This window comes from Phacochoerus africanus, chromosome 12, assembly GCF_016906955.1.
Source record: "Phacochoerus africanus isolate WHEZ1 chromosome 12, ROS_Pafr_v1, whole genome shotgun sequence".
In the NCBI taxonomy this organism is placed as follows: domain Eukaryota; kingdom Metazoa; phylum Chordata; class Mammalia; order Artiodactyla; family Suidae; genus Phacochoerus; species Phacochoerus africanus.
This window is the reverse complement of record NC_062555.1, coordinates 66,175,748-66,197,742: the sequence shown is the minus strand read 5'-3', so window position 1 is coordinate 66,197,742 and position 21,995 is coordinate 66,175,748. Positions and strand designations below refer to the sequence as shown.

At 48.2% G+C, this 21,995-nt stretch overlaps 1 protein-coding gene and 1 pseudogene across 1 annotated transcript in view; both read left to right on the top strand.

The window, feature by feature from the left end:
• Window positions 1–21,995, top strand: part of CELF2 (CUGBP Elav-like family member 2) — a 549,068-nt gene that overhangs the window by 144,818 nt on the left and 382,255 nt on the right. The window lies entirely within an intron of this gene.
• On the top strand, window positions 16,810–18,310 carry LOC125112931 (60S ribosomal protein L10a-like; annotated as a pseudogene).

Here is a 21,995-nt window from a genome sequence, read left to right as displayed (position 1 = left end):
CTTTAGCAGAAATAGAAGTAAAGAAGTGGTTACTCCCACTCAAACGAAAAAATTAATATTCCAAAAATTTTTTTAAATACATTAATATTTTTCCTTTAAAAAAAGAGTAAGCAATGGTTACTTATTCAGTGGAATACTAGTCACGATTTAATATAGAAATTGTCAAAGATCACAAAGCAATCTGCGTAAGAATTATACAAATATTTGTATGTTATATGAATCTTCTCTACCGCTGCCACCCTGTCTGCTATTTTTTTGTGCATCCAGTGATGGGACTTTTGAGTTAAATGGAACTTGTCTTATGTCACCTCCTGGCTTTGCAGCTGAATGTACCAAACAGCAGAACGTCAAAAGTCAGTCCCGATGAGCACACTGTCTGGGCTCGCTGGACAAGCTGATATTTGCTTGGTGTGGATGGAGTCCCCATTCATTTCAGGGTCTGTTCCTGAGGCCATAGATCTGGAACCCCTTTAACTGCTTTCAGAAACCATTTTCCTCCCACTTTGATGGGAACGTCCATCTGCCTCTCCCGTCTGCCCTTGGAGACACATCTTCATTCCCACTGTTTTCACCATTTAGTTCTAATGAAATAAAAGCCAAGCCCTGAGACTCGGTGGATGCTGGTCATACCACAGCGCTTCTCTGATTTCAACGTGCATGTCAATCACTGGGGGGCGGGGGAGGGGTTGTTTAAATCCATTTTCCAATCTAGTTGGTCTGAGATGAGATCTGAAATTCTGCATTTCAAACAAATTCTCCGAGGAGGTCTGCTGATTGGTTCTCAGACCACCCCACGAGCACCAAGGGACAACGGACCCCACCCTCCAGCCACATCTTATTTGAAAGAAATACCCATCACTTTTCCAAGCTCTGCATCTCTATCTTTAGGTGTACAGTGCTTTTATTTATATTTTTCTACCTTATCTCTGGTTGGCTTGTTTCCTTTTTGATAAGATGCCGTGGCACATTTTGGAAACTACCACTACAGAAGTAATTTCTTTTCGGGCTCTGAGATACTATAAAACCACTGTAGAAGCCTGAAAATTGAACTATATAAAGGCAATATTATGGTATCAAGCCCATATGAGTTTAGGATGCAGTATCAATCAAGATTTGACTTTCAATTCTGGGTTTATGACAAGCAGCCCTCATTGAAGGAGAAACCAGAAGTTTGGCTATTAGGAAGTTTTTATTTCACAAATATGAAGTCTTATTTATGTCACGTAATTGAGTTCCCAAATGTTCTCATTCTATATCAGTGACTATAAACAGTGTCAGCCTAGGTAATATGACAGAATGAATATATATGTATTCATTTTCATATTCAGGAGTCTGCTTTCGTAACTCCCGTCAATGCACAGGCTATAGAGCTGATTCCTGGGAACTGACATTTGTTGGCTGTGCAGATGTTAAAATTGTTTTATTTATTCCATATGAAACTGCAAAGTATTATAGAAGCAATATTCCCTCTCTTCCTTTACCTCTATTCCCATCCATCCCATCCCCTTTACCAGAGGAAACTGGGGTGTCTCGATTACAGAAATCTAATGTGAGAAGACTCAAGAGAGAGAGCGAGCGAGCTCAGTAGCATTGAATATTCCGAATTCAATGATGAAAAATAATCACTTTAGTGAAAAGCCAGCTGTTCTTTCTTTTCTAATAGGCATGTGATGTTGATGAAAAATAACATGCAGGTAGTTTACCAAGTAGAATTGGTTTGATTTGGGGTATTATTACATTATTTTGCAGAATAGGAAATGTTATTTAGGCTTAACAAAAAGCTGAACAGTACAGCCAGTCCAAAAGACCCAAATACCAAAGGATTATCTTTAAATTTAGAGAGTGAAAAATGCTAGTGCATTATATATAAGGCATGGTATGATCATTCTTTCAGAGAATATGCCTGTGTTTTCTACGTCCTTCAAATTTCATTTGAATGGATGCTTTATGGATTTCTGTGATGCTTGGGGACATGTTAAAAATACAGCTGCAGACACACCAGGCAACTTAGGTCTAGATAGTTCTTGATTTGAATCATTATACCATGCGCTGTTTCCTACTCGGAGAGAAATAGGAGTTTTGAGACAATTTGGAGTTACCTTTCTGGGTGTCCCCAGTGAGTTTCTACATTCAGTGAGTTTCCCTTAAAGCAGACCCTTGAGACGTGGATTGAAGTCCAGGGACGTGAGGGTGTGGTGAGTTGAGGCAGGAAAGGAGAATGGCCCCTGGACATAGGTTCACTGCCTGGGTATCGGGGACTCAGGCCCACTGGGTCCCTGTGAAATGCTGTCCCACAGAGGGGCAAGCAGGCTCCAGTATGTTCCATAATGTCTCGTCCTTCAGCAGTTGGCGCCTCACAGCGGGGGTCTGTTCTCGGGCACGTCTATCTTCCTCTGGCTCAGGCCAAGCACTCCTAAGACCAGAGAAGACTTTCTAAAACACAAAAAATAGGAGGAAGCCACAGGGGTCTGCATAGGATCTGCAGGGCAAATTAAAAGCAGGGCTTTGACAATATCTTTCTCATCACTGTGGTCCCTGCTATGTGCCCAGCGCCTGCTACCCTGCCTGGTACCCAGCAGATGCTTGCTAAATGTTTATTCAGTGAAGGAAAGAAAGGAGGGTGGGAGAAAAACGCTTGACTCAGATAGAATGGGAAGAACCAGCATTAGGTGCCCACCAGCCAACAACACTGGTCTATCAAAGATTAGAGGTCCTTTTTTAAAAAAATGATATTTCAAGAAGGAACCTGAGTAGGAACCATGGGGTTGTGGGTTTGCTCCCTGACCCCACTCAGCGGGTTAAAGATCCAGCATTGCTGTGAGCTGTGGTGTAGGTTACAGACGTGGCTCAGATCCTGCATTGCTGTGGCTGTGGTATAGGCTGCAGCCGCAGCTCCAATTGAACCCCTAGTCTGGAAACTTCCATATGCCACAGGTACAGCCAGGAAGGAAGGAAGGAAGGAAGGAAGGAAGGAAGGAGAAAGAAAGAAAGGAAAGAAAGAAAGCAAAGAAGAAAGAAAAAAGAAAGAAGAAAGAAAGAAAGAAATAAGAGAAAGATAAGAAGGAAGAAAGAAAGAAAGAAAGAACAAGAAAGAAAGCAAAGAAAGAACGAACGCAAGAAAGAGATGCCTGATGGGGTGAAAAGACGAGAGAGAGAAAGAAAGAAAGAAGAAAGGAAGGAAAGAAGGAAGGAAGGAAGCAAGCAAGCAGGCAAAGGATATCTCACTTCTGACATAGGTCCCCAAGCTATCATCAAAACTTTATGCTTGCCAGATTTATTATGCACGAGGAGATGGGAGAAGAGAAAGTGGGTATGAGAGATCAGGTGGCTCTGTGTATGTACCGAGTGCCTGACTTCTAAAGGCTGCCATGAGGGGACTTTGGCTTTGGACATCCACAGTTATATTATATCCACTTAAATTTTTAAAAGATTAACAGCGTGTTTGTCTTTCATTATTCGGTACATGTGAGTTCCTAGTTACCGCTGACTCATTGAAGAACCGTGTGAATTATCCATGCTAAGTCCTAGACGAAAATAGGGTAAATGGCTTGCTTCCTGATTTGGGGGCTGAGCTGGGACGTCCAGGTTTGAGGTAAGGCCAGCAGATGCCCAACATCCAGACCAAAATGGGAAAATGACCTTGGTCATCTGGATGTTTGCAGATAGCCAGTGGCTTTGTTTCCATCCTGCTGACAGATGTGAGTAAAGAGTACAGCACTCAGCACCTCACGCAGATATTTCAGATGCCTGGCACCAGGCGGAGATAGTTAGAATAGCAGGTGATGGCTTGCATCTAGAATTCCATCGAGACAGTTCTCACCTGAGTGTGTCTTTTCAGCCACGCGTGGACCTGAATGGGTTCGTATGTGCACGTGGTGTGTATGCTGGCAGAAGGTGGCAGGGGAGGGACTTCTCCCCAGAATGTGGAGTTTGGGGAGGGGGGGGACGCCTGGCTTCTTTGCTGGTTTCGGTCCTCTATAACTTCTGTAGCGCTCATGACTGCTCCTTGATTCGAAGGATGTCAAAACCCAAAGGCCATTTTCTCGGCCAAACGTCCCTTTCAAACTGTGACAACCGCATGAACTTGATAACTTAGAGTCAGACTGCCCTCGGGTCTCTTTTTCTGGGCCCCGGGTGATGTTCTAGATAAATCACGCCAAAGGAAAAAGGGGGCTAAGTGGCAGCAAGTGTGTAGAGTTTGGTGGGATCTGCAAAGGGTTAATAAGCTAGAAATACTCATTCCTTGCCAGAAATGCGAGCAGGGGAGCTTGGCAGTGATCCCTCTGTTTTTTCCTGGAGTGGTGCCGAGATGTGCTCCCCAGACCAGTGTGCCCGTGTGGACGCAGGGTACCAAGTGTTTCCTGCCTCCAGGAAGTTGATGCTGTCTTAGCCTGGGCCCCCCATGGTCCTGGACCGGGGTGGCAGGCGTGTTACTGAGTGGCGTGGGAATTCAACCCATAAGCCTTAGGTTTCTTCTAGCAGGATGCCTCGCTGCTCCTGACAGTTTCCTCATACTGATTTATTGATTTAATTTTTGGTTGGCAATGGCAGTGGTTACAAAGTAAATTCAGCCTGGAACCAAAAAAAAAAAAAAAAGGGTATTTGGGGAATTCATTAATGCTAACACTGCACTTTGATGCTCCATTTGCTTTCCATCGGCCCGCCAAAAGCCAAATTAAACAAGGAAGTGACACCAAGCCAGTGACAAGTGATTATCTCCTCTGTTTATTCTGTGGGATGGTGGGACTCGAAGGAGATGAAGGGTGTTTTCTTCTGAAGAGCTCACGTCAGAAATCAAACGTCCAGGGACCATCACCAACACCACGCGGCGTCATGTTTGAGCTTCCGCAGTGTATTTCTCCATCTTCATTTTGATGTAGGTCTCGAGGAAATAAAAAAAGATTGTCTTGGATGTGGGATGTATTTCTTACTTACTCTTGGACCTGGTTTTGTGTAACAACTTCTCCCCAAACTTTAGCAGCCTAAAGCAACAAATATTTATGATCTCATTTCTCCGAGTCAGATATCGGAGCCCAGCTTAGCTGAGGGCCGATGTTTCCAGAGTTTCTTACCAAGCTGCAATCCAAGTTTTGGCTGTGGCCGTAATCTTACAGGAAAACCCAACCGGGAAGGACCCCCTTTGCAGCTTATGCCTGTGGTTGTTGGAAGATTCAGTTCTTTGTGGGCTCTGGGACTGAGGGCTTCAGTTCCTGGTTTTCTGTTGACTGGGGCTCCTCCATAGGGAAGCCGGCTTTCATGGCAGCAAATAAGAGCAAGGAGAAGATACAGCCAGTAAGATGGAAGTCAGTCTCTTTATAACCGCAGGTCGTAAGTGCCATCCTACCACTGTCACTCTGTTCTTCTCCACTGAACATGAGTCACCAGATCCAGCCCATACGCAAAGGAGGGGTCGCATAAGGACACGAAGAGCAAGAGGTCAGCATCATTGGGAGCCATTATAGAAGCTGCTTACACAGGTACGATTCCAAATTGCAGTGTTACGGAGAGTGAGGCTTGCTGCAGTTACCTGCTGAGTTCTGAGACAAACTCCATCATTTGTGGTGAGGTGGATTGATGTCTTGAAGGTGAATAAGATTAAAGGCAGAGGGCTGAGACAATGTAATAGTCATTTCTCTGATAATTGCAAATCGTCCTCCTCTGTCTCGGAAGGAACTGGAGTTCAAGACCAGGGGAGGCTCAGGACTGGACCCCATGTCTGCTTCGTGGATGGTGACACAGGGATCACTCTGGAAGGACTCCCTGAGAGGGCAGAACGCCTGTGGGCTAAAGGAGGAGCTGTTGGAGCTCACAAAGGAGAAGGGCCTGTGGATCTGAGACCTAGATCAATGGCAGGGGCACAACTCCAAGCGTGCACTTCCTACTGGAAATAAGCAGGTTGTGATAAGGGACCAAAAGAGTCCCTTGTCTAGAACTAGGTGTGGAAAGATTGGGATGCTCTAGAAAGGCTCTAGAAACCTGGAAAAAAACACCTGTTCCATCACCTGCCAAGAATGGCTCCTGAAAGGGTTGACTCTGCAGCTTGACCACCTGAGGGCGTGCTGGCCATGGCTTAAGGGTGTGGTGTTTGGCCCACACAGGGAAGGGGAAGCTTGGTCTCTACATACCGTAAAATGACATGGTCCGTATGTCCTGGGCACACATTAAACAGGATGGCAGGAGTCCCTGTGACAGGACTGGATTACATACTAGATGTTCCTGGATCTGTCTAGGTGGGTGATTTTGAGCCTCTTTAGTCACTTGGCCTCTTTGGGTTTAGGAGGCTGATCTGCAGGATCAGGTAGAGACCCTCCTCCCCGCTACCAAAGCTTAAAGAGGTGGCCAGTGACCCATGAAGAGCTCAGTCCAGTCCCACAGACATGCTTCCAGGCACAGAGCACATAGGCTCTGCAGTTCTGGGTACCACTGGCCTCTTCCTTCTTCTCCAAGCACTTCTTTTCTTGGTGTAGATATAATTCCAGAAGTCCTTACCAAAAAGCTGATGTTTGAGGTGTGGGGTGTATTTTGACTTGGGGAAGGTGTTCTGCAGGCAGAGGGCAGAGGGCTAGGCTTGCACCTCAGTAATTATGTGCATCAGGGAACAGGTAAAGAAGGTGTAACCCAGCAGAAGTATTGAGCCAAGAGCGGAGAAGACAGCCAGGTTGGAGCGGATTTAGTGGGGCGCTGGAAGTGACCAAGTCCAGAAGATCCAGTTGAGAAGCTCGGCTTCAAAGGGCCCCAGAGAGAGGAGGTAGCTGGAGGGAAATAATGGACTTGAGGAAGGATGTTTCTGTTTCCTTTAATTGAAGTATAGCTGATTTATAGTGTTTCTTCAATGTCTATTGTACAGCAAAGTGACCCAGTCACGCACGGTTCCCTGTGCTGTACAGTAGGGCGCCATTGCCCATCCATTGCCCATCAACCCTCAAGGCAGGAGAAACTTACACAGCTTTAAATGCATAGGAGGTGTCGGTAGAGAGAGTGGGGGAGGGGTACGGCCCCTGGGGAGGCAAGGGGACATGGGACCCAGAGCACAGGTGGAAGGTCAGACTACGAGAGGACAGCCAGCGCTTCCATTTCAACAGGAGGGAAGGAAGCAAGGAAGGATTCAGATCCACCTGTAGGACTGGTGGCCTCAGTGGATCTCCTAGACATTTGAACCAGGGGTCGATGGGAGCATAAGGAGGTGGCTGAGGAGCCCACCACAGGGGCAGGAAAAGCAAGGTTGGAGGGTGGGGGATGGAGACTGTGCCTGTCCTGCCACCTGCTCTTCAGCCGTGAAAAGAGGCATTGGGCACAGCCACACAGACAGAAAAGAGAGAGAGGACAGGAGAAGGAGGTCCTTGGAGGGCCGGCAAAGGAACAGTGCAAGCTGGCAAGTCAGGGAAGGCTTCCTGGAGGAGGTGGGACTGAGGACCTGGGCCTTGGAGGATGGCCAAGACTCAGATGTTCAGGGGAGGGAGGAGAACAGGAAACCATATGTGCTGAGAACCCTGCTCCCTGCCTGATGGCACCTGTCACCAGTCTCACTGCAGCCTTTTGTCAGAGAAGTGGCAAGACTTGCTCGAGGTCTTTGCGCTGGTAGAGGGGGAGCCAGTCCCTGGTTCGAGGCCGTGTGTCTCCAGGGTGTACCATGCTGTACCCAAGGACCGTGTGGGCAAGCCAAGAGCATGGCTGGGCTGGCCAGAGCAGCTCTGACACCGGAGAAATCAGGCCAGGGTGACAGATCAGCACTGCGGAGCCCGGAAAAGCTGCTGATGGGAGGTGGTGAGAGCCGCGGGAGCTGCTGTGTGGGTCTGAGTGACAAGTGGCATGGGCGACGGTCACCGGCGCTCAACCCCACGGAGCCCTGGGGGCCGCACACCTGACGTCCGGGAGGAGGTGCCGCAAGGACCTGTCAGCATCCTCAGCAGCTGCTCCAGGCTGCAAGCCGAGGAAGGCAGCCGTCAGCTCTGCTGACAGATTTCCGACGGGCCCTTCCAGGATGTTCGCGTGCCTTCTCCAGCTACGCGTTCCCAGCTTCCACTGCTTCCCCTGCTGGTTTGATTGAGACAGTCATAGCGAGCGAGAGGGCAAGACTTTACACCGAGAGCGGAGCAGGGGGTGTGGGGATGAGCGGGGGGCCTCCTCTGGGAGGAATTTACCTTTTAAAACTGGAGGGGGAACAGGTGCTCTGGAAATGGCTCGTAACTGCATGAGGGCGGGACGGCGTTCCTGGAGGGGAAGGTGACTCAGATTAACAGCGCTCCGCTGAAACTGATGGCCTCCTGGCTCTGTCATTAAAACAGGTGGCTGTCATTACGGCCGCTCGCTCCTAATGGGAAGATAATACAGGGGGAGAGAGATTTATACAGGCCCCAGAAAGATGAAATTGCACATAAAGGAGGAACCAAGGCATAAAGGGGGCCAATTCGGGAAGTTTCTCGCCCCACAGGACAGCACGTGGTTCTCATTAATGGGGTAGCATGTGCGTGGCTCTATCCAGAGGGTTGCTTTACCTGCAGTGCTTTCCTTTATGCAGTTTTATTCAAGTTGCATTTGGGAAAGATATTTCTTTTCCCTCTTTGGATGTTTTTCTTCCATTTAAGAAAGGAGCCGGTATAAAAATGTACTGCATGTGATGGAATGTACCCCCTTCCTTTTCCTACAAATAATGTTGGCTGCCCAGGAGGCTGTGGGAAACCCAGAGTCTGCTCCAAACAATGATGAGGGCATAATGGGGTGCTCGGTGAGGTTCCCAATGGGCCCACCTGCCCTATTTTTTTTTCCTTAAAAAGAGGAAGTGTTTTTTTTAAAAAAAAAAAAACAAAAAAACGAAGCCAGAATTCCTGTCATGGTGCAGCTGAAATGAATCCAACTAGGAACCATGAGGACACAGGTTCGATCCCTGGCCTCACTCTGTGGGTTAAGGATCCGGCGTTGCCATGAGCTGTGGTGTAGGTTGCAGATGCAGGTCAGATCTGATGTTGCTGTGGCTCTGGCGTAGGCCGGTGGCTACAGCTCCGATTTGACCCCTAGCCTGGGAACTTCCATATGCTGAAGATGTGGCCCTAAAAAGCAAAAAAAAAAAAAAAAAAGAGAGAGAGAGAGAGAAGAAGGAGTTCCCATCGTAGCTCAGTAGGTTACGAACACGACTACTGTCCATAAGGATTCCGGTTTGATCCCTGGCCTCAGTCAGTGGATTAAGGATCCCGCGTTGCAGTGGCTGTGATGTAGTCTGGCAGCTGCAGCTCTGATTCAACCCCTAGCCTGGGAACTTCCACATGCTGCAGGTGCAACCCTAAAAAACAAACAAACAGAGAAAGATGAAGTCTAAATTTTTTTAATTTAATAAACACTTACATGGTGCTAATTATTGCCGGGCACTGTTCTAAGCCTCTTATAAATATTCATTCATTTAATTTTCACAGAAACACTTCCAGGAGTGTGAAACATGGAGAGGTTAAGAAGCCCATCTGAGGTCACACAATTAGGAAGTGGTGGAGTCAGGGTTCGAGCCCAAGCAGGTTTGCTCCGGAGGCTCCTGACCACAGCTCTGCACTGACTACCCTTCACACATCTCATTTGTCCCCTATTTCTGGGTGAGAATCCATTTGAACATCTCAGCATGCCTCAGTCCTCAAGGCATGGACTGTGGATAAGATATCAGAATGGCACTTGAACTTGAACAGGTGGGGGTGTTTTCCATTTCACGAGGCATCTTTAAAATGTGCAGTATGTGTCCCGGTCAGACCTTCAGAGGCCTGCTCTGCTGGCTCTGTGCGCAGTCGGGGCAAGGAAGGGAAGCTTTGAAATCCCGTGGGAGTATACATGCGCGCTCTCTCTCTCTCTCAAATGTAAGTGATCAGCACAGAGTTTCACATAGGCGTGCATCCTAGAGCCAGCCCCTTCGCTGCTGCAGAAAACCCTGCTTTGGGAGGCTCTGCTGGAAAAATCTTTCTTTGACCGTCCTGAGCACATTTTTTTCCTGGGGATTTAGAGCTGATGGGGCACAGATGGGAGGTAGGGTAATTTACCCTTTTTCTCCCCCTCCCTGTTCACCATTTGACACAAGACATGAACAGCTCTTCTGCCTTACAAGGCTTAGCCAGATTGCCAGGCAATTACCTTGATTTATGAGCGCAGGAGTAGGAGGACGCGGGAAACATGATTGGTAAGTGAGGATGGTCAGGTTAGCACTCTGGTGATTTGTAAATTATTTCAGGTTGCACGGCGTACCCAACAAGCACGTGGGAGAGGGCAGCGGTCTCTTAGGACTTTTGTGCTCTCAGAGCCTAGAATAGTGCCTGGCTTTCCAGGTTTATGGGATAAAGAAATTAATGATTGAAAAAGCACCAAGGACCTAGGTAGATGTCCAAAGTCACTTAGTGCCTTCAACTTTCTGCTTTCAAGGTCACCAGTCATGTAATGGGACAGAAATACACACCTATAGCGCAAAGGAGATACAGCAAGTTAGAGCAGAGAGAAAATGCTAGGGGCATAAGAAAATCTGCAGGAAGAAAGTATGGGAGACAGCTGCCAGAGGTTGGTTTTGGACTCAAAGAGCATGAGGCAGGAAGGAGCAGGATCTTGTAGAAAGTTCTCCAGTCCCCTGCCTTGCAGTGTTAGATGTTAACGGGTTAGAAAGGGAATAATAAGCTGAGACAGATGTGACATACAGTGGGGGCGTGTTGACTGCCAAGCTGGGGCTTTTGTGTCTGGTCCCCCAGGCGGTGAGGGATGGTTGAAGATTTTGAAGCAGAGCTCACAGCTCGCCTTTGGCAAGGGGCGTCTGCTGCGAGGGCGGATCCAGGAGCTGAGTGCCCTGTTGGCAGGACAGCGGAGTTGTGTCCAGAGGAAGGGAAACAGGAAGAAAGGTTGGTTGCAGGGGGGCTGGGAAGAAAGGATGCCTTTGAGGGGTAATTTATAGGAATCAGAATTACTTGGAGGAGAACAGAACACCAAGAAAGAGTGAGTTACAACTAAAATTCTCAACTGAAGAACCCGGGGGTCAGGAGGAAGAACAGGTGTGGGAGAGGAAGCTGCCAGGTTGAGTTTGGTGGGAGAGGAAACAGGGAATTGAAAATTGCAGGTTTGGGGGAAAGAGGCGCTCCCGATGTGGCTCAGTGGGACCAGAGGCCTCTTGGGAGCACTGGGACACAGGTTCAATCCCTGGCCCCGCACAGTGGTTAAGGATCCAGGGTTGCCGTAGCTGTGGATTAGGTCACAGCTGTGGCTTGGATCTGATGCCTGGCCTGGGAACTCCATGTTTTGGTGGCCAAAAATGAAAAAGAAAGAAAGACAGAGAGACAGAAAGAAAGAGAGAGAGGAAGGAAGGAGGGAAGGGAAGAAGGAAGGAAGGAAAGAAAGAAAATCGCAAGTTGGAAAGCGAGTGAGACGAGGCTTTGGAGGCGGTCCACGGTCAGCTCAGCAAGGACATCGGTCACTGATGTCTCACGGGCTCAAGGTGGCCAAGAACAGAAACTCGCATTTCCTCATTGGCGACCAGAACGGACCCCACCCTCTCCAGCCCCGCAGCCCAGGGGACAGGTCCACAAAGACTTCACAGTGACTTCTGGAGGGACAGTTGGGCCTGCCAATTCCCCCCTCCCCAGTGACAGTAGCGTCACTTGTTGGGGTGTTGGAATCCAAGGATCCTCCAGCTCATTTCGGGGCTTCTGGCCCAGAGCTCCTCAGCGCTTCCCAACACAGCAGTGGGAATATTTTGACTCTGAAATTCAACCATGCCACACCTCCCCTCACACTCACTTGACTAAAAGCCACAGCCCTTCTAAGCATCTCGGAGCCCTCTGCCACGAAGCTCTGCCACATCACAGGCTAGTGTCCCCTTGTCACAAGCCCCCAGCCAGAGCCCCTCCCCGTCCCGTTCCTCTCTATCCTCCTGCCACAGGGCTCTCAAAGTCAGGTGATCTGCCCCCAGGTAGACTCGTGTCTCTCATCCTTACCTCTTCTCGGGGTTTTGCTCAGCTGTCGCCTTCTCAGTGAGGCTTCTGTGAGTATTCTCCCCTCCCAAGTTCCCCTTGTGGGGCAGCAGAAATGAATCTGACTAGTATCCATGAGGCTGTGGGTTCGATCCCTGGCCTCCCTCAGTGGGTTAAGGATCCGTCATTGCTGTGCGCTGTGGTGTAGGTGGTAGACGCGGCTCGGCTATGGGGTAGGCCGGCAGCTGCAGCTCTGATTCGACCCCTAGCCCGGGAACTTCCATATACCATGGGTGTGGTCCTAAAAAGCAAAAATAAAAAATTAATTAGTTAAATAAATAAAATCACCCCTCCCACTCAACCCTCCCCAGCACTCCTTTCCCCTGCCCTCTTGCAATATGGAGATGACCGTGAGCCTGGACCCTGGGGTCATAGTGCCCCAGGGAGCCTTGGCTCTTGGGCTTCCCAGAGGCATGACCCTGGGTGGGTTGGTCCACCTCTTAAAGCCTCAGTTTTTTCATCCCTGAAACGGGGATATGCTAATAAGGTTCACATATGTGAAGTGCTTCGAACACTTAGAAATTCCCAATACGAGGCAGCGGTCATTATATCATAGCATGTACCACCTCTGGACACGCCCCGCACTCACTAATTTATCTGCTCACCGGTCCTTCTCCTCGCCTGAGAATGTTGGCTCCACAAGGCAAGGATTTTTGTTTGCTGTTCTTCATCATATCCCCAGGGGCTCGATGGGACCTCGAATACAGTAGGTTCTCAATAGATATTTGGTGAATAAATATTTTCTTTGTTCTCCTTTCTTAAAAATGATCTTTATTTTTTCCATTATAGCTGGGTTACAGTGTTCTGTCAATTTTCTACTGTACAGCAAAGTGACCCAGTCACACATACATACATATATGTATGTATATATGTATGTACACACACACACACATACACACGCATTCTTCTTCTCACTTTATCTTCCATCATGCTCCATCATAAGTGACTAGATATAGTTCCCAGTGCTATATAGTAGGATCTCATTGCTTATCCATTCCAAAGGCAATAGTTTGCAACTATTAACCCCAGATTCCCAGTCCATCCCTTCCCCTCCCCCTTGGCAACCACAAGTCTGTTTTCCAAGTCCATGAGTTTCTTTTCTGTGGCAAGGTTCATTTGTGCCATATATTAGATTCCAGATAGAAATGATATCATATGGTATTTGTCTTTCTCTTTCTGACTTACTTCACTTAGTATGAGAGTCTCTAGTTCCATCCATGTTGCTGCAAATGGCATGATTTTGTTCTTTTTTATGGCTGAGTAGTATTCCATTGTGTACATGTACCACATCTTCTTAATCCATTCATTGGTCAGTGGACGTTTAGTTGGTTTCCATGTCTTGGATATTGTGAATAGTGCTGCAGTGAACATAAGGTTACATGTATCTTTTTCAAGGAAAGTTTTGTCATGATATATGCCCAGGAGTGGGTCATATGGTAGTTCTGTATTTCGTTTTCTGAGGAACTTCCATACTGATCTCTGTAGTGGTTGTGCCTGTTCTCCTTTTTGTGTCTGGTTTGCTTCGCCTGGGCCTCAGGAGGAATAGAATGCACAAGCTGGCAGAGTCAGCGGGTTCTGTGTCAGGACACTGGCTGTATGTCCCATTATTTAGTGACTATTTCTGTCCTCAGGCCTAGAAGAAACCAGCTCTTCTCTACTGGCTCCTTCCCCCAGCTGTCTGTGCAGCTCTGCATCTCCCGCTTAGCTTTCCTTCCATCCTCAGGTCCATTCTGGGCCATGCCCCCTTGCCAGCAATAGAGGGTCGCTACCATATGATCTCTCGCTCCCTGGGATCCTGGCCTCAGCGGGGCACCTGCAAGAGGTCATTCTGATGGGGATGTCCCAAGGCTGCGTCCCGTTTCCCCCTGGTCAGTAGTAGATGAGAACGATAGTGTCCATCCCACCTTGGAAAATTCTGGACACATATAATCCTTCTACTTCTCTGTCAGGACTGTAGCTCAGCCCAGTAAGGCAGGGATTTTGCCATCAGACTAACTAGCCATTGCAATGCCACTCCATCTCTGGGGGCTTTCTGGTCACCCAACTGCCTCAAGCCTCTGAAAACGTGATTCTGTGTGTGATGCAAAAGGCCCTTTGCTTTCAGTTCTGGCCTTTTGATGAGCTGGTCCACGAACTTCCCAAATGCTGTATCTCCATCCCCAGGGCTCCCCAGTGGCTCAGGGAAACAGTGGACCTGGATGCCGTGGACCCGCGGTCAGGGCAGAAAGAGCTTTCGGATCTGTGATTCCCTTTGTTATAGACGCTGGGTCCTGCCTTGTTCACTAAGGGCCACAGAGTTGACACACATCAAAAGACAGCTTTAGCCCCTTGGGAGGGTTCAGTACCTGGTTAAGGGACCATCATTCATGCTCCGCTGAAGTCCTTGTAAACATATTTTGTCAGAGACACTGGCACCTCCCAAGACTTCATTTTCTCAGCTTTCTTCGTGAGATGCTGACAGGGGACAGGGGACACGGGGTCCACAGAGGCGTCCAATCAAACTGAAAACCCTAAGGAGGATGCTTCTCTCTTTTCCTTATTCTTCTCTGCCCTCCTCGCCCCTAACACAGCACAGAGGACCCCTGACCCACATGGTCTGAACACCCAGGGCAGCGGGCTGGGGCTTGAGGGGGGGAGGGGGCAGGGAGAAGACATTCTCTCTGCTCTCAGCCTCGGCCCGGTCATGGGGAGGGCCCGTGGGACCCGCAGTGGCAATTAGCCAGATCCCGTCTCTGACTCGACTCTGCCCAGCCTTGGCTGGCATGCAGAAGAGATGGGAGGGAATGGAGTAGCCTCAGAAGGAGGACCTGAGAGCGGGGCCTGGAGCTCCTTGACCTGGAAGGGAAGCTTCGAAGATCCCAGCAGGGAACAGAGGGAACAGAGGCAGACGTCACAAGTGGGAGAACAGTGACTTAACTCTTTAGCCCTTTGGGATCGGCTGTTATGTCCAGGGTCCCAGCAAACCTGGGATCTGAGCCAGTGGGGCAAACATCACAAACTAGTCGGCATTTCAGATGGCAGCCTGGGCAAGGGGCGGAAGGAACCATGCGATCTTCCTTTAAACAGTAGCTGCTGCAGGGGGAGGGGGCAGGGTGCTTCATTTTCTGTTCATTTGTTGGGGGGAGAGGTGTTTCTGAGATAGTAACACGCTCCCCAGGGGCTGCCCTGCTCAGGGAAGAGGCGAAGATTTGCAGGGACCTCCGAAGGGAAATATGAAGCGTGACTATTTCGATGATTTTCTGCTGCTGCCTTCCTCTTTTGGAAATGAGGTACCTTTGACTTATTTATCATTTTTGCTCATAAAACTGTAACTCTCGTGATTGCATTGCCTCAGGGCACAAGTACGAAACGTGAAAGTTCTGTTCAAGCCTGTAAGACAGAGCAGCAGCAGCTATCAGCCCAGATTAACGGGTCTGCTGTTCCCCGTGTCTTACGGAGGGAGGTCACCCATGGTGTCCCACCATCCAGGCCCGTGCTGAGCAAAAGCAGAATTTCCACGAAAAACACCTTCCAACACCAGTTGGAGAGCAGCTTAACTTTAGCTGGTGGATGTGTGCAGAGCAGCGGTTACTTGTGTGACAGTGTCGTGGTGACTGGTGAACGTGGCTGATGTCCCCATCGGCCACCCTCTCCATTTCCTGATCTATTTAGCGAGACACTCGGTGTCTGTAAGAGCCAGTTACCAAAGCCATCAGAGCGAATTCTTCAAGCCTGCTGGGAACTCATCTTCAGTACCATCCTCCTTTTTTGTGTGGTTCCAAATAGTCAAGCCCTGATTTTACCACGTTTCAAGCCATGGGCCAAGGAGAGGGGTGACTGGGTGGGTGAGCATGGCTCCAGCTGGTTTATTCCTCCGAGGGTGAAAACCGAAGCCCTCCCCAATCCCATGCCTCCTGCTCAGTACTTCCAAATCCTCCAGTGTCCCCCCCACCCCCCACCTCCCCCCTGCCCTTAACACCAGCCTTTCATTGTACTCCTTGCACTAAGAGGTGAGAGGACAGCTTACATTTGTCTGTTGACATCACACTTTTAGCAGGTCCCATTGTGGCTCAGCAGGTTGAGAACCCAACTAGTATCCATGAGGATGCAGGTTCGATCCCTGGCCTCACTCAGTGGGTTAAGGATCCAGCATTGCTGTGAGCTGTGGTTTAGGTCACAGATGCAGCTTGGGTCTGACCTTGCTGTGGCTGTGGTGTAGACCGACAGCTGCAGCTCCGTTTAGACCCCCTAGCCTGAGAACCTCCATATGCCGCAGGTGCGCCCGTAAAAAGACAAAGAAAACCACGCTCCAGTCACCTAGAGAGAGGCGAAAACATAACTCTTTTTTTCTATCACGTTCCCCCCGCAAATCTCTGTACCCTTTCCCTCTTGGCATAGCAGCCAGAGTAGAACAAAGCCAAGGCCAAGCCGACAGACTGGCACCGAACAAGAAGGGCAGCGGAGATGTCCGGGACCCAGCTCCAAAATGCCCGCAGCTTCTTCCGGAGACAGATTGACTCTTGATCCTCTGCGCTTTGAGGTCCTGGGTGTGTCCCACCAGCCACAGGGCCCCTTCCGCCACCCCACCCCGGAGAGGAGGGGGAGTGGAGGGCAGGTAGAGCCAGGGGGGCCCCAAGCCAGAGCCGTGTTCTGGGTCAGGCAGGGAGTGCGGCTGACAGCCCCGGCAGTGGAGGACCCAGGGCCGCTCCGCAGGCATCCAAGGAGAATGTCTTTGGACATTTTCAAATGTCAGGAAATAGCAGCAGGGAATTAGAATGCCAGAATTACCGTCTTGGTTGTATGTTCTGAGGGAAGAGCCATGTCATAACAAACTCTTGATCCTCAGCCGTTGAAGTTCTGCAGTTATTATGTACTTTTCTCATCACAGCTGTGTGCTCCGGACCGACTCGGAAAAGAGCCAGCTTCCCATCCCTTTGAAAAATTGGGTGTTGGACCATAGCCTCTTAGGAAAGAAGACATTTTCCTCTACCCTTCCAGAGTCTTCTGGCTGGTCTGAAAATTAACCCGACACGAGACACATTAACGAGAGAAAATCAAACAAATGCTTAATAACATGTGGTCATGGGAGAGACCCAGGAAAACCAACCCACTGAAGGGACTGAAACTTTCACCCTAAATACCATCTTCAGAGAAAGACAAAAAAGGACGTTGAAGGCCGGGATTTAGGACTTCAGAGAGGATGGGGTGTTTCCCTCTGTCTGCACACCTCGTTCATACTATAGTGATATGTGATGATAGGTCCCTTCCTGGTCCAGGTCCTTTATCTAAATTCTTTTAGGTGGTTATGGGGGGAGATCAGAAGTTCTTCCTGAGTCTTTTGAGCCTTGGGTTTTTTTCAGCTTGAAATAATCCACATGCCAAAGAGACATTTGGGGTTTTCCAGTTATCACTGCACCAGGCACGATGAGCAGCGAAGTCTGCAGCGACACCTTCTGTGAGGCAGTGTGTGAGGTCTTGCATGGGGACCAGCACAAGTGCTGGGAAGTTTTTGGAGATGATGGAGCTTCGGATCAGCCTGAAGAACCATGACCCTCAGAAGGACACATGCTTCTTGGACATCGTCAAGTGTATGTCTCTTCCCTGCCCTCAAGGTCTCCGGGAGTGTGTTCTGGGAGACCAGCAGCATGGTGACGAGGTCAGGGTTGTGCATATCCCGCGCAGGGACATCAAGGCACTGAGGAAACTCAGCAAGAATAAGAAAATGGGGTGTTCCCGTCATGGCTCAGCAGTAATGTACCTGACTAGTATCCATGAGGTTGCAAGTTCGATCCCTGGCCTCACTCAGTGGGTTAAGGATCCAGCGTTGCCACAAGCTGCAGCATTGCCAAAGATGTGGCTCAGATCTGGCGTTGTTGTGGCTGTAGTGTAAGTCCGCCACTGCAAGTCTGATTTGGCCCCTAGCCTGGGAACCTCCATATGCAGCCCTAAAAAGCAAAAGAAAGAAAGAAGGAAAGAAACTGGTCAAGAGGCTAGGCAAGAAGTATGATGGCTTTTTGGCTTCAGAGTCTCCAATCAAGAAGACCCCATGAATCCTGAGCCCAGATCTCAATAAGGCTGACAAGTCCCCTTCCTTGCTGACCCACGGTGAGAACGTGGTGGCCAGCGTTGAAGTGCAGTCCACCTGTAAGTTCCAGATGAAGAAGGTGCTGTGTCCAGCAGTGGCTATTGACCACATGAAGACGACAGATGAGGGGCTTGTGTCCAACATGCACTTGGCTGCCAGCTTCTGGTATTCAGTGCTCAAGAGAAATTGGCAGAACACCCGGGCTTTATAGATTAAGAGCACTGTGGGCAAGCCCCAGCACCGCCTAATAAAATACGGCCCCCATTAAATTAAAAGAAAAAACAAGAAAGACATTTGGGGGTGGCAAATTTTGCTCCCCCACACCCCAAAGAAAGGAGCTTTGTGGAGAAGGGACTCATTAACAGAGAAGGAAGACAGTGAGGGAAGAAAAAGATAGGAACTGGCAGTTCCTATTGTGGCTCAGTGGTTAACGAATCCGACTAGGAACCATGAGGTTGCGGGTTCGATCCCTGGTCTTGCTCAGTGGGTTAAGGATCCAGCATTGCCATGAGCTGTGGTGTAGGTTGCAGACGTGGCTCTGATCCCGCGTTGCTATGGCTGTGGCGTAGGTCAGCAGCTACAGCTCTGATTCGACCCTTAGCCTGGGAACCTGCATATGCCACAGGAACAGCCTAAGAAATGGCAAGAAGACCAAAAAAAAAAAAAAAAGATAGGAACTGGACTCATGGGAGAAGGTGGCAGGACCCCTGGGAAGTGGCCTTTACAGAAGTGTCCCCAAGTCTCTGCATACTGTTCCTTTCTCTAAATAAATATTTTAACGCATATTTATGCTGTATCTAGCTACCTCCACTTAAAAAGAATTCATGACTGTGATATGGTCCAGAAAAAAAAAAAAAGGATTATAGTTATTTAAGTGGTTCCTTTAAAGTTGGTTTTAATCAGACACTTGTATAATGTAATTATGGCCCGTGGCTTTCTGGGAGAAAGCCATACTTTAAAAAATTAAGCTGAGAGCGTTGGGAGGGGCTGCTCTGATGCTTGTTCCCCATTTGGTCCATGTGTAATTAAGTTTCTTCATTCTTCCTGTAATCAGGCATCCAGAATGATCTCTACATTTTTAAAGGGCTCAGGTTTGGTGGTAGTAAAAGATGATGCTGGAGAGAAACAGATGGGTGAGTGGGTTCAGATTGTCTCCATAATAGAAAAACAGTCATAAAAATGCCATCTCCTACATATTGTGGGAAGATAAAATGCAAGGCTCATCATGGCTGAGTGGTTAGTCTCATTCTGTCCTCCAGCCATAATCAATTGTACATCATTAACAAGACACAAAATCTTTACTAATTAGCTCTTATGATTATATTGTTATTGCACGGAGGCATTTAAGGCATCGGCGATAAAGGAGGTCCGATGCCCACAAAGAAGAATCCTTTGAGGGGGAGGGGGCTGTAGCCCCATCACTCATATGCCCTCTTCAGAGATTGTCACTCGCTGTTCCCATCTGTAATTTTTAACTCGATTCACTGTGAAGATTAATATTTTTAGTAAGTGAGTGACAACTGTTGAAAAGAGGGAGAAGAATATTGAATATGCTTTCACACCAGGAAAACTGGAAGAAAGTCAGCTGTTGAAGTTATTGAACAAGAGGAATTGTTCATTTTCTCCTTGCTCGAAATTTTCAGGGCTAATTCTGTTCTTACCCTATGTATCACGGTCTTACAAGTGGTTCTCCTCTAAATGGAAGAAATAGCATTCAGCCAATTAAAAGAGAGTTAGATCCATACCTTTCACTGGGGTACCTTGCAAAAGGATCCAAGATTTAAATGCTGAATATAAAACAGTAAGTGTATCAGGAGAAACTAAGGGAAAATTCTTTGACAACGTCAGAGTGGGGAAGCCTTTTTAAAACTGTGATTCAAACCCCAAAAGCTATAACCAAAAAATTACATAAATTCAACCCCCCCCCCCCAAAAAAAAATTCTGCATGGAAAACTGACAAAAACAGACCAAGACAGCAGTGAGCAAAGTAGAAAAAAAAAAAATAAATGACAAGCTAGGAGAAAAATATTGGGCAATTATATCACAGACCACAGCCTGCTATCTCAAATATGTAAAGAGCTGCTATAAATCAAAATGACAAAGTCCAGCAAACCAAGAGAGAAAGTTTCAGCCAGGGTATGAATAATCATTTCCTGGAAAAGGATATTTACATTTTCCTGAAACTTATGAAAATATGCCCAATGCTACCCCTAAGGTAAATGCCAACTAAACTACAATGAGATAGCGCTTTTTGGTGATCAGATTGGCAAAGATTAGAAAGTCTGAGGAGTTCCTTTCGTGGCTCAGCGGAAACGAATGTGACCGGCATCCATGGGGATGCAGGTTCAATCCCTGGCGTCACTCAGTGGGTTGAGGATCCGGCATTGCCCTGAGCTGTGGTGTAGGTCGCAGATGCGGCTCGGATCTGACGTTTCTGTGGCTGTGGTGCAGGCCGGCAGCTGTAGCTCCGATTTGACCCCTAGCCTGGGAACCTCCATATGCCACAGGTGCAGCCCTAAAAAAGATAAAAAAAATAATAATAATAATAAAAGAAACTTGGACAAGAGGTTTTGTTGATGAGAGTATGAGAAACAGGCTCTCTCCTGTTGCCCATCTGAGTAGGAAATGGTACAAAATCTGGAGAAGACGATGCTGCCGTTTCTAACAAATTGACGAATGTCCGTACCTTGTGATCCAGCAATTCCACTGCTAGGAATTTTTCCAACAGACACATTTGTGTGAAAAGATTTATTTAAAAGGTATCCCTTCCTGCATTGCTTGCAAAAGAAAATGCAGGGAAACAAGCTAAACAGGGGGACAGGTTAAATTATGAGACATCGATTGAGTGGAACACCACGTCTCCATAGACTAAGAGCAAAGGCGTTCTTTACGTACCGATTTGAAAAAAATCCCCAAGTGATATCGTTAAGTTAAAAAAAAAAAAAGGCAGCGACTGTGTAGCAGAGAGCACATGAATTTGTTTTGTTCAAAAGGGAAAAAACACACAGCTTCAGCCGTTGTTTAAAAAAGATGAATCATATTTCTTAGTTCTTAGATTAACTGCCTGTTTCAAACACTCCAAATGGGCAGCATTTCTCCCATTTCTGTTATCTTCCCTTCCAGTTTGAGCAATCTCTGTAAAGGTAAGTATATATTTTTTAAAGCATCACTTATTGATTGCCTACGAGAGCAAACTTCAGCAAGATAGTTTTGTGTCTGTTTCACAGATGAGACAACAGAGAGAAGACAAGTAACTCGCTCAAGGCCACGTGGCTAAGAAATAGCAAAGCCAGGGTTTGGGCCCAAGTCTGTCTGGGCCTAAAGCTTGTGTGCTTCCCACTGAGCCAGGCTGAGCAAGTATGTCTTGTCTGCCTCCGGGCTCCCCACATGAGCTGATGAAGTTTCCGCTGTACATCCTAGGCTGTGTCTGTCGATCCAACCCTCTGGCATGGAGCCTTTACCTGTGAGCTTTTCAGAGCCTCTCGGAGGAACCTGGTAACATGGAAATTCAGAACCACAGCCCATGTTCAATCGTGTCACCATCAGACAAGCATGTGAAGTGAATACTATCAGTGTTCCCGCTTCACAGACGGGGACCCTCGAGCTCAGAGCAAAAGGTTAAACCATCCGCCCATCCCAGGGTCACTCATAGAACGGGGACCAGATTCAAGGTCAAGGGGTCTGACTCCTGGGCTGGGATCCAATGTGCTACCCTCTTAGCCACACGCTGTGCTCATACCCAGTAATTGCAATCATGGGACAAGACTGTACGGGGGTCCCATTGCAGCTCAGCAGGTTAAGAACCCGGCTGGTATCCATAAGGACATGGGTTCGATCCCTGGCCTCGATCAGTGGGTTAAGGATCCAGCATTGCCGTGAGCTATAGCGTAGGTTACAGATGTGGCTCGGATCCCGCGTGGCTGTGGCTGTGGCTGTGGCTGTGGCTGTGGCGA